General features: G+C 37.7%; 1 non-coding gene across 1 annotated transcript; it reads right to left on the minus strand.

Annotated features, from left to right (window-relative positions):
- Positions 1-10,630: 10,630 nt before the first annotated feature.
- On the minus strand, positions 10,631-10,749 carry LOC145677007 (5S ribosomal RNA). The gene has a single exon (XR_014129579.1). It is a non-coding gene; the product is annotated as a 5S ribosomal RNA (ribosomal RNA).
- Positions 10,750-11,008: the final 259 nt, after the last annotated feature.

The following is an 11,008-nucleotide window of genomic DNA, read 5'->3' on the forward strand; positions in this document are numbered from 1 at the left end:
TATAAAGTTATACACTTTTATTTTACGTTTACTAGTGTTGGGTTACTACTGTAAAATAAGTCAGTATATATGAAAGATAACTGTATTAGGTACTATTTTCCACCGGCGGTGTATTCTTGCATAGTGTACTTAATGTTTACAAGCGGGGCGCTACTAGTATGGATGCATGACAAGTGCTATTGAAACTCGAAAACTAACTGGTTTCCACTACCCTTGCTTATACGTATACCCGCGTCGCCTTCGCTCCTGTTCACTTTGGACGCACATTCTTGCTATCGCTCAGGCCCCCAGCTTTCTCCTGTTTTGGCTCCCTTAAATAGTATTCGTGCTTTTTATTGGCCACCTGGCAAAGCACTTGTAATGATTTTACACCAGTAACTCTAAAATACATGTGTATTACTTTATTTAATTCTGTCGTCTGCAGAATTTTTTTTTTTTTTCGTACAAATATGCCTTTTCATGCAGAACACTGAATTTTGCCTGTAAATTTTTGAGAATATGCTGTGACGAAACTTGAGCACCGTTCTTCTTTTCTTTCTTATCACGAGTCTTCTTTAGCCTAATGAGCACAATCATCACACGATAACGACTATTCTTTTCATTTAACTTGTAAACAAGTTGAACTAATAATAATAATTGATGTACAAAGGAGAAGTGTCCTACATATTTGAGGTAAAAAATAAAATAAATATACTTCTACTTCATCCGTGTTTACAAAGTTAAATGTTATCGATTTACAAAAAATGGTCACCTATCCACACACTGACCAGGCTCGACACTGCTTGACCATACATATTAAAACATCGGTCCCACTGAATACACAAGTAGTAAGCACATTCACATAAAAATAATTAGGATTACAGTATATAAAATGTGTTAATTAAAATAGCAAATGCCTTACCTTATCACAGGCGATCCAAAGCCACTGCACATCATCTGCTACGCACACTATATTCCTCCAATATTTCACTCACTTCCTATATCACGCAACAGAAAATATTAATAAAATTCACTTAGCAACATTTTCATTTTTAATCAACAATACGTATAACAATTAAGAATAAAATTAATTGTGAGCACATTGTTATAATTAGAATACTGTTTTTATTCGTTTACAAATATGGGATTAATATAGAGCTGGCAGCAACAATATATACAACTCATCCTGTATGTATCGTAAATCCTAACTTGAGAAGACATCTCTGACGCAAACAATGAGACAAGAAATCAAATACTATATCCGACACATTTGGGGTTTATTGAACTTCAATGTTGGAAGATACCACCTTGTCGGTAGTACAAATGTAATATCCTTACAACACGCGGAACTTTTGCCAGGCATATCTAGGAATTTGGGAAGATTAATTGATATCCTTAATGTGCAATGTATGATTATGACGCATTGTTATGTACACGCAGACGGAACCAGGACAATCTATAGATGACATTTGCACTGTGTTTGGACAATTTGTTCGCAGAAAGTAACCGTTTTTGTCTATGAATACTTGAGAACATGGAAGGTATGAGATATACATTTTATGCGCAAATATTATAATACAAATCATTGTTAGTTTGGTGGATGCGTGAAAGAAAGAAAAGGAGTAGATTTTTGCAGACGTCCGGATATAAAGCGAGAACTGAGAATACGCATCTATAACATCTATTTTCTTTGTGTTAATGATATCGATGAACTAAACGGGGAAACTAAAATACAACTGTTTGCAGTATAATTCGAAGTATAGTCAAGTGCAGAGGCGTACTCACGGGGTGTCCACCGGGTGCGGACTCCTCGCAAAAGTTCCTAAGTGAACATACATTTGCAGACTTTCTCATTAAATGTAGTTATTAACAGGGAAAATATTGATGTATCATCAATATAAATCTGATCTTACACTTCATCTGTACTCTGTCTGTATCATGTTTTTGTGAAAAAGTAAGTGGAATATTTATCGTGTTTTCGAATGCAGAATAATAGTATATAGACATAGTGGCTTGTAGTATTGGAACCTTGCCCCCCGAAGCTTGGATCCCTTAGAAGAAAAAAAAAAATGCATGCGCGCCTGGTGAAATGGTTAACGAATTCAGTTCACTCGATGAATCGACAGATAGTAATACACATTTCGACAGATCGACAGCATTCGACAGATACAGACATATGAAAGTAGCACAAGAATTAGGCGAAAGTCCGTGCGTTTCCTCAATTCACGTAGGAAACAACAGAAAATATCAACTACCATAAAATAATCCGTATATATATTTAATTTATTTGGAATAAAATAAATATAGAAACAACCTGTTCATACATAACTACGGTAAGTGCGTTAATTGCTAACGTAAGAACAAATATGAAACAAGGCACAAAATAAAAAAGAAAAATAAAGTTAAAGGGAATAAATATTTAGGCTTGATTGTCATTCGTATTAAGAAGCTGGGTAATAAAATGTTAAAATCTACAGAAAATTATGAAATTAAATCAGGATTTGAAATAAAAGTCTATACATTGGAAGTAGGCCAGGGAGTTTGCAAGGCAGATGTGTGCGACACGCGTTACTTTATAGATTCCCTTCATTGAACTATAGTAAGCAGTACGAAGATGGTACTTTGCGTATAATCACAGGAAGGATTGAAGTTAATTACCATGGTAATATAATTATTTATTGATAAGTATTTCCATGTTAAATTATGAAAATTATAAGCACAAGGAGGGTGAAAAAGTAGTGTGACCGACTTAGCAATGACTGAAACATAAAATAGAAAAGCGAATAAAAACAAATGCCTTTTGAGTTATGTGGAATAAAGTTTCTTCTAGCCAGTAAGGAAGAATAGGATCTGGTGCATTCATTGAATACCTGAAAAAAATCGTTTATCAAAATAGAAGGAAACACACTTATCGTTGTGGCAACTACGAACTTCTGTTTACCTCAGCCCGCCTCAGCAAGTGCTTTCTATCCGGTCCGCGCTCCGTAACCAAACTCAACGCTGCCTGCCAGCGAAAATTTCATTCTTCAGTATCGTTGAGTTTATTGCAGAAAGCAATGGCAGATACGGCATCAGCACCTGCAGCCCCGGCACAGGCTTCTCCTAAGAAGTCTGCAAAGCCTAAGAAACCAAAAACAACACCTTCTCATCCAAGAACATCAGAAATGGTGAACAACGCCATCAAGAATTTGAAGGAAAGGGGAGGAAGTTCACTGCAAGCTATTAAGAAATACATCTCTCAGAACTACAAAGTGGATGCCGAGAAGCTTGCTCCATTTATCAAGAAATACTTGAGAAGTGCAGTTGCTTCTGGGTCTTTGGTTCAGACCAAGGGAAAAGGTGCATCTGGATCGTTTAAGCTTAGTGCTTCATCGCTGAAGGAGAAGCCTGAAGGTGGATCTTCAACCAAGGCGAAACGATCAGCATCAAAGGAGAAGAAGCCTGCGAAAAAGCCAGCAGCTAAACGTCCCAAGAAGACTGGTGAAAAGAAAAAGGCTGCTGCTCCCAAACCTAAGAAATCACCATCTAAAGTGAAGAAGGCAAAAACTCCCAAGAAGCCAAAGGCCCCGAAGCCAAAGAAGGCTACAGCAAAACCGAAAAGTGCTAAGAAGGCTGCACCAAAGAAGAAGTAAATGTGTCAGTAAATCATCTGACATTTTAAAACGGCTCTTTTTAGAGCCATCAAATACTTTGAGAAGAGTAAAATTGTGCTTTTCCTATCATTATCTGTAACGCCCCCTTCCACCTAGCCTCGTCTAATCGAATTCACATGGAGAGTTTAATAATAAAAAAAAATTATAATAATTAAACAAACTGTCAATATGAACTCAGATCACAAAGCCTGGCAGAGAGGGCTTGGGAGAGGAGAATCGAGCAGTTTCGCGTAATCAACTATGCTAGTATTAGCTGGAATTGCAGATCCAATATTTCTAGTTGGAAAAGGAAACACACTAAACATAAACTTAAAGAACATGTACAACAGTGTTTCAAGTTTCAAAGATAACAACTTTATTGCCAATATGAGGAGGTGTATATGAACTAAAACGTTTGAATAGCTTATATACACTCGTTAGAAATGAGCAATATACAACTATTCTAATAATAACTATCTGATGATTATTTTGATTAAATCTCAGAAAATATCAATTAAAACTTTACTAGTTGATTATTATCCTCTTTAAATTTAATTTCAATTATATTTCAAACAGTATCTCAATCAATAATTACTAATTCTCTTCAAAACTTGACTTTAACAGTTGATAATCTCTCGACGACTTTTACGACCATTAACTACTCATTGATAAATTTCTTCAAACATGAAAAATATTTCTGAACATAAATCTTACAATAGTTTTAGATCTCAATTAGTTAATTCATCAAAATAATAGTAGTCAAATTTATGTCTGAATCAAAATCTTAACTTTCAAGCTTATGACAACTTTCGAGAAAAAATTTATATTTTCCTTTCGAGAAAATAATATCTAAATACGCTCTCCTTCTGACATATGGTTAATAGCTGAAAAAGAAATACTTAATTTAAACGAAATATCGGATCCGCAGGTGGTTTATATCTTATTTCAACGATTAAGGTCAAAGAAGAACGAATAATCGCCACAAATTTCTGGGAGGAAAATAACTACTATTGGAAGGCAAAGGTTCGCGAGCTTTAGACCCTTTGGAAACAAACTATCAACGACCTCACAATCCACAGTTTTGACAAACACAATTACTATAAGTAAATATAATAGTATTAACTCACCAGGTGTCGGAAAACTCAATGGTTTACCTATTTTCTTTTCCTCTCGTTTGGTATTTGGCCTCTTTGACTAACTGTTGACTATGCACGTAGGCAATTCTTGCTCTGTGCCAGAAATTATACTATCACGTTGTTACAGAGGATAAATTCCAGGACAAATCTTTAGGATTGCCAGAATAAACAGGTATCCAAACTAGCAATCTCTACGGACTCTACTAAGAAATGTCCCACACTACAAGAATTCTCTCTCTCTATAATAAATTCCTTTTTTTAGAAAAAAGAAATATTTCAGAGATAATAAGAAGTAATGAAACAGAACCAAATTGCACAATGAATTCACTCACCAAATAGAACTGAATAGAGAGAATTGAGGGTTCACTTTGCATGCACACTTTCCCTCTCTGACTCTGTAACAAGCACAAAAATAGGCTATTTCTTTGCCAACTTCATTCACTAACACTGTGAACTTATTCCATACATCGTGATATTTAACTTCGCTTAACTCGCAAAGAACAAATAGTATCAAAAGCCTTTCTGGCACGGAACTTAGACTTGCCCACGTATATTCACTCACAAACATGTCCTACTTAACACAAAGCAAAGCAAGAACACGCCACCACCAAACAACTCCATCCTCTCTGGGCTAAAGTAGGGAACAAGATAACGGGTCCCTGAGTCACCGAACCAGGTAGAGTTGGAGGAAAGCCACGCCCACCGAACAAACACGCGCAAAACCTTTTTACCCTCAAGTTGTCATAGCATATTGTTTCTCAGTCAATTCCTCCTTACATTATTCCTATCAAACTTTTTTACATACTTTTTTCTTTCTCCTATTTTTCTAAAAAAAAATACTTTTTAACAAAGAGAAAAAATTCGTTTTAAATACTGAAATTGATTAATAATAGGAGTCTTAATAGACAATATATCGCTCAATGTACAATTTTCCTTCATGTAACCATCCATTCTTCTTCTTCTTCCCAGATCCAGAAGGATGGTGCGTTACATATCACATGTTCATTCATAGCAATGTATAGTATACACGCAAGGGACTTTGAGTTTTCTTTTTAACCGAAGCACTTCTTGATGTAAGTGCTTTATAACAGAGGGGAATTGAGGGTGGGGAAAGAAAGCTTTCACGGGTGTCAAGAATGGTGTACTCGAAAAAAAATGGGGAACACATTACGTAATGTCAATTTGTGATCACTTACTTTTTCCTTGTTCCTATCTTCAAGTAGCGAAACAGTACAGAAAACGCACTTAATGCATTTGTTAGAAAAACTTTTGCAGGCTGACTGGGTTCGATTCTCGGTGGGAGCTCAAATGTTTCGCATTGCACGTTAATAAGTAGGTCCACGTTTGAAACAGCCTTGCTGCTGAAAGGGACACTAAACTAAAATCAACTCTTTTCAAGGCTGGGGTGAAAGAAATGTTCGAACTTATTACAACTCGTGAAAGTGAAGTAGACTGTTTCAATTTAACGTCGTACTATTATGATTTTTATGATAAAGGAGACGGGTGATTACGCCTAATGAATGATGGAAATACTGGTGTAATGAGAAAGTGTTAGGAAAAGGGAACACGCTAATAACCACGGATACCGTCTTATAATTCGTAATATTGCTATAAAGAAAAATAGTAACACCAGCAGAAATGTAGGTGTACAATTGAACTGATGTTAAGTACAAACAGACACTTAAAGAAAGTTTAGTTTAACGTTTGCATTCAACAGCAGCGACCTCTGAGAAAATATTACTTTTGCTACCTTGGAAGAAGTACATATTTCGCCTGCGAGTTCTATGAGATTAATAACGTTGAGAAGGGCAAACAGTGGTTGAATCGAAGTTAACTTATGCAACATATGGCAAAATCGAATCCTTGACCACATAAAACGAAGATAATCAATCGGTAAACATAGGGGAAAACTAAAGAATATACTTGAAAGATAGGATGATATACGAAACGAGAGGAAAACGAAGGTAGATGTATTAACTATGCAACATACGGCGTGAGAATTTAAAAAAAAAAGATAACAAGTATGGACAAGATCCTTGTTAGGATAACAGCATCTCTAAGTAGTGTATTGGTCCTAAAAAGGACCGTTTTTGAACTCAGTGCCAGAACTTCAAACTTAAGCACGTTCCCCACGGATGCGGCGAGCAAGCTGAATGTCCTTAGGCATGATTGTGACTCTCTTTGCGTGAATAGCACACAAGTTGGTGTCTTCGAAAAGCCCTACAAGGTAAGCTTCACTTGCCTCCTGTAAAGCCATGACAGCTGAGCTTTGGAAGCGAAGATCTGTCTTGAAATCTTGTGCAATTTCTCGGACGAGTCGTTGGAAGGGCAGCTTGCGGATGAGCAATTCAGTGCTCTTCTGGTAACGACGAATTTCTCGGAGAGCCACAGTACCAGGCCTGTAACGATGGGGCTTTTTCACTCCACCGGTAGCTGGAGCACTCTTTCTTGCAGCTTTGGTGGCAAGCTGCTTTCGAGGAGCTTTGCCTCCAGTAGATTTCCTAGCTGTCTGCTTGGTACGTGCCATTGCAACTGTCACGACTTGTTTCAAATAATTGCGCGCTGAATGAAGTCAAGTTATATAAAGAGCAAAACCGTTAAATCAAGCTATTTCTCATTGGATAAAGTCAGTCGAAAAGGACAGTTCTCATTGGCTTAGACACGTTTTGTGTTTTTCCTCCGTGCTTTCCCTGCATGATCGAAGGAACAAAACCACGAGTCTTGGGCTGCTTGGGCTTGTATTTCTCGTGTGTGGTGAGCGAAGCAGTAACATATCGAAATGACAGGACGTGGAAAAGGAGGCAAGGGTCTTGGCAAAGGAGGTGCCAAGCGCCACCGTAAAGTTCTTCGTGACAACATCCAGGGTATCACCAAACCCGCTATTAGGCGTCTTGCTCGCCGTGGTGGTGTGAAGCGTATCTCTGGTCTCATTTATGAAGAGACCCGAGGAGTATTGAAAGTATTCCTGGAGAACGTAATCAGAGATGCTGTTACATACACAGAACACGCCAAGAGGAAGACAGTGACAGCTATGGATGTTGTGTATGCCTTGAAGAGGCAAGGAAGAACCCTGTACGGTTTCGGAGGTTAAGTTGGGGTTCCTCCTATTTTGGATATAAAATTGGCATAAACGGCTCTTTTCAGAGCCAACAAATTTATATAAAGGGAAAGATTTACTTTGTGCGATTTTCTGTTAGATTATAAGAATTCGTGTAACTACATTAAAGCCTTTTGATGCACACAAAATTACAGACGTAGAGAGATTAATTTGAGAAAATCATACGTTTTTTTTTACATTATGTACGTTCATGTATACGTATTCATATGTAGCAGTATTAATGCTGGAGAAGGGGTTCTGGTTGGAAATTGGCGATTTGTTGGAAGTAGCGAGCATGAGAGATGCGAAACGCAAGTCGGAATTTCTGTTCTGACAGTAGGATGTACGTATAGAGGCTTATACAACTTCTATACTGTGCTGTGAGGGGCGAATAATGCGTTAGAAACCTGAATCTTGTCCTTTATCTTGTTTACGTGGTCTTGGGTTCGATTTTTTTCTTTTGCGGTAGTGTCTATTGTGATTTACATGTAAATTAATGACACTTCGTAGCGGGTTAGTAAAATAAAGAGTAATACAAATATGAGATGTAGGTTAATGCATTGTATACTTCACATTATTTACTAAAGAAAGGCAGTAGTTACAAGAAACCTAGGCTCGCTCGTTGGGCACAGTAGCAAATGAGTTCTGAGATCAGAGAATAAGAGTAGTTGCGTATTACAAACCATATACATATAACACATATCACACAAATATGAATATCGACCTTGCAAAGAATAAATCGTACTTAAGTGTGCATTTAATGTCATTACTATGTTGCAAAAGAAATTTAGGAAAGTTTTTTGATCCGCTCTGTTCATGATGTCATTGGGGCATAGTAATGAACAATAATAAATGTCGAGAACATATTGAACAGAGTAATTTCAGCCAAGCCAACGCAAGAGAGAAACATGAGTGCTTTAAGAATGTTGGAAATTCCTTTGTCTAGCATGAAGTACATGAGAATATGTGGTATGAGGTTTTCTTCCATTGCTGAGAATCTGGGCTCGACTGTCCTGTCCTCTGGGTAATATGAGCCCGATGTACGCAAATATCAAAAAAATGTAGCTAGCGACAATACAAAAGGTAATGATCTTATAATTAATAATGTAGTGGGAACTAAGCACATCGCTGTTTGGAGTATTCTAAAGATAGTGTGACTTCCTATGGGCTTCAATTACGATCGACGACTACACATACTAATTAATCGAATAGCAGCGAGAATTTCGAATGACACTAAGCAACTATCTCAGACACTTTTGATGAGTCTGTATATCGAAAACAATTCATTTCAATCGTAAATCTCCTCTATAAAGGGGTTTGTGGCCCTCATAAGGGCCGATTTGTATGAGATATAGGTCTTACATTTATGCCTTCTTCTCAGTTTTCTTGGGCAGAAGTACAGCTTGAATGTTGGGCAAAACACCACCCTGAGCGATTGTAACTCCAGACAACAACTTGTTTAATTCCTCGTCGTTACGGATAGCTAACTGCAGATGACGTGGAATAATCCTAGTCTTCTTGTTGTCACGAGCAGCGTTGCCTGCCAACTCAAGAACTTCAGCTGCCAGGTATTCCATGACTGCAGCCAAATACACGGGAGCGCCAGCACCAACTCGTTCGGCATAGTTACCCTTTCGCAAAAGACGATGGATTCTGCCTACTGGGAATTGAAGGCCAGCCCTGCTGGAGCGGGACTTGCTCTTTCCCTTGACTTTTCCACCTTTGCCGCGACCAGACATTGTTCAATATTCTTTCGTAATAAGATGAGAGGAAAAATTGCGGCCTCCCATGAATCAAGTCAGTTTTGTTACTACTTCAAGCGTGCACCCGAGTGCATCAAATGAAAAGCAAGGCAGTTGGCGCGAATTGAAACACGTACTGTAATTTAAATGAAGTCGATAAATCGGCGGACACATCTAATTTTGCTGAACGAGTGAGTCATCATGCCACCAAAAACTAGCGGAAAGGCTGCAAAGAAGGCTGGTAAAGCCCAAAAGAATATCTCCAAGGGAGATAAGAAGAAGAAGAGGAGGAGGAAGGAGAGCTATGCCATTTACATCTACAAAGTTTTGAAGCAAGTGCATCCTGACACTGGCATATCTAGCAAAGCTATGAGTATCATGAACAGCTTTGTTAATGACATCTTCGAGCGTATTGCTGCTGAAGCTTCTCGTTTGGCCCATTACAATAAGCGGTCAACTATCACCAGCCGGGAAATCCAAACAGCTGTGCGCCTTCTTTTGCCTGGTGAACTTGCCAAGCACGCTGTAAGTGAGGGTACGAAGGCTGTTACCAAGTACACAAGCTCTAAGTAAAAATCTTCTTCAAGATTTTTCATTTCAAACGGTCCTTGTCAGGACCAACACATTATTCGAAAGAGTTAAATCACGAAATTTGCTTCATTCTGTTATGTAGAAACACCTTGAAATCCAATTTCTATATGCTGTTAGTAAAAAAGTAAAGCACATAGCGGAGATGTGTCGTGCTTGTATACGAAAGGCATTTACTCGCCGGAGATCTACACTTAGTCATAATAATTTACTTTTAAAAAGTGGTAATACATTCCGTGTTAAGTATAGTAGTAGGTGCACACGGATCGGAAATCAGGTTATTTTAATGTGCCGTGCAAATAAACAGGCTGTTAGTGTAAGAAATAGTGGGTATAACGCTTAGAATATCGATTAATCGCTATGAAATAATGTTGATAAATTATCTCTTGAAAGTACTATAAAATTAATGTTTCTAGTATTTTCGTACTTGAAGGATAATGAAATTTGAAAAAGAGATGCCAACAGCACCTGGTGTTCCCAGGCGGTCACCCATCCAAGTACTGACCAGGCCCGATGCTGCTTGACTTCGGTGATCGGACGAGAACCGGTATATTCAGCATGGTATGGCCGTTGGCAACTACCTTTTCTTCAATGTCCTGTTAAGGAAGTATGTTTTAAGTAAGAATTGACATTATTAACTATAAAGGCAAGCATATTAACGTCGTTAACATTACTTGGAATATACTAATATTCGAATAAATATTTGAATGTTCGAATGATGAGTGATTCGGATGTTCATAGTGCCACTATGTCCTATCGAGTTTACTATCACGAACCACGTATGAAATTGTATATAAATAAATAAAAATAAATCCTTTATTAAGTATTGATTAC

This window comes from Thermobia domestica, unplaced genomic scaffold (assembly GCF_964235325.1).
Source record: "Thermobia domestica unplaced genomic scaffold, izTheDome1.hap1.1 HAP1_SCAFFOLD_530, whole genome shotgun sequence".
In the NCBI taxonomy this organism is placed as follows: domain Eukaryota; kingdom Metazoa; phylum Arthropoda; class Insecta; order Zygentoma; family Lepismatidae; genus Thermobia; species Thermobia domestica.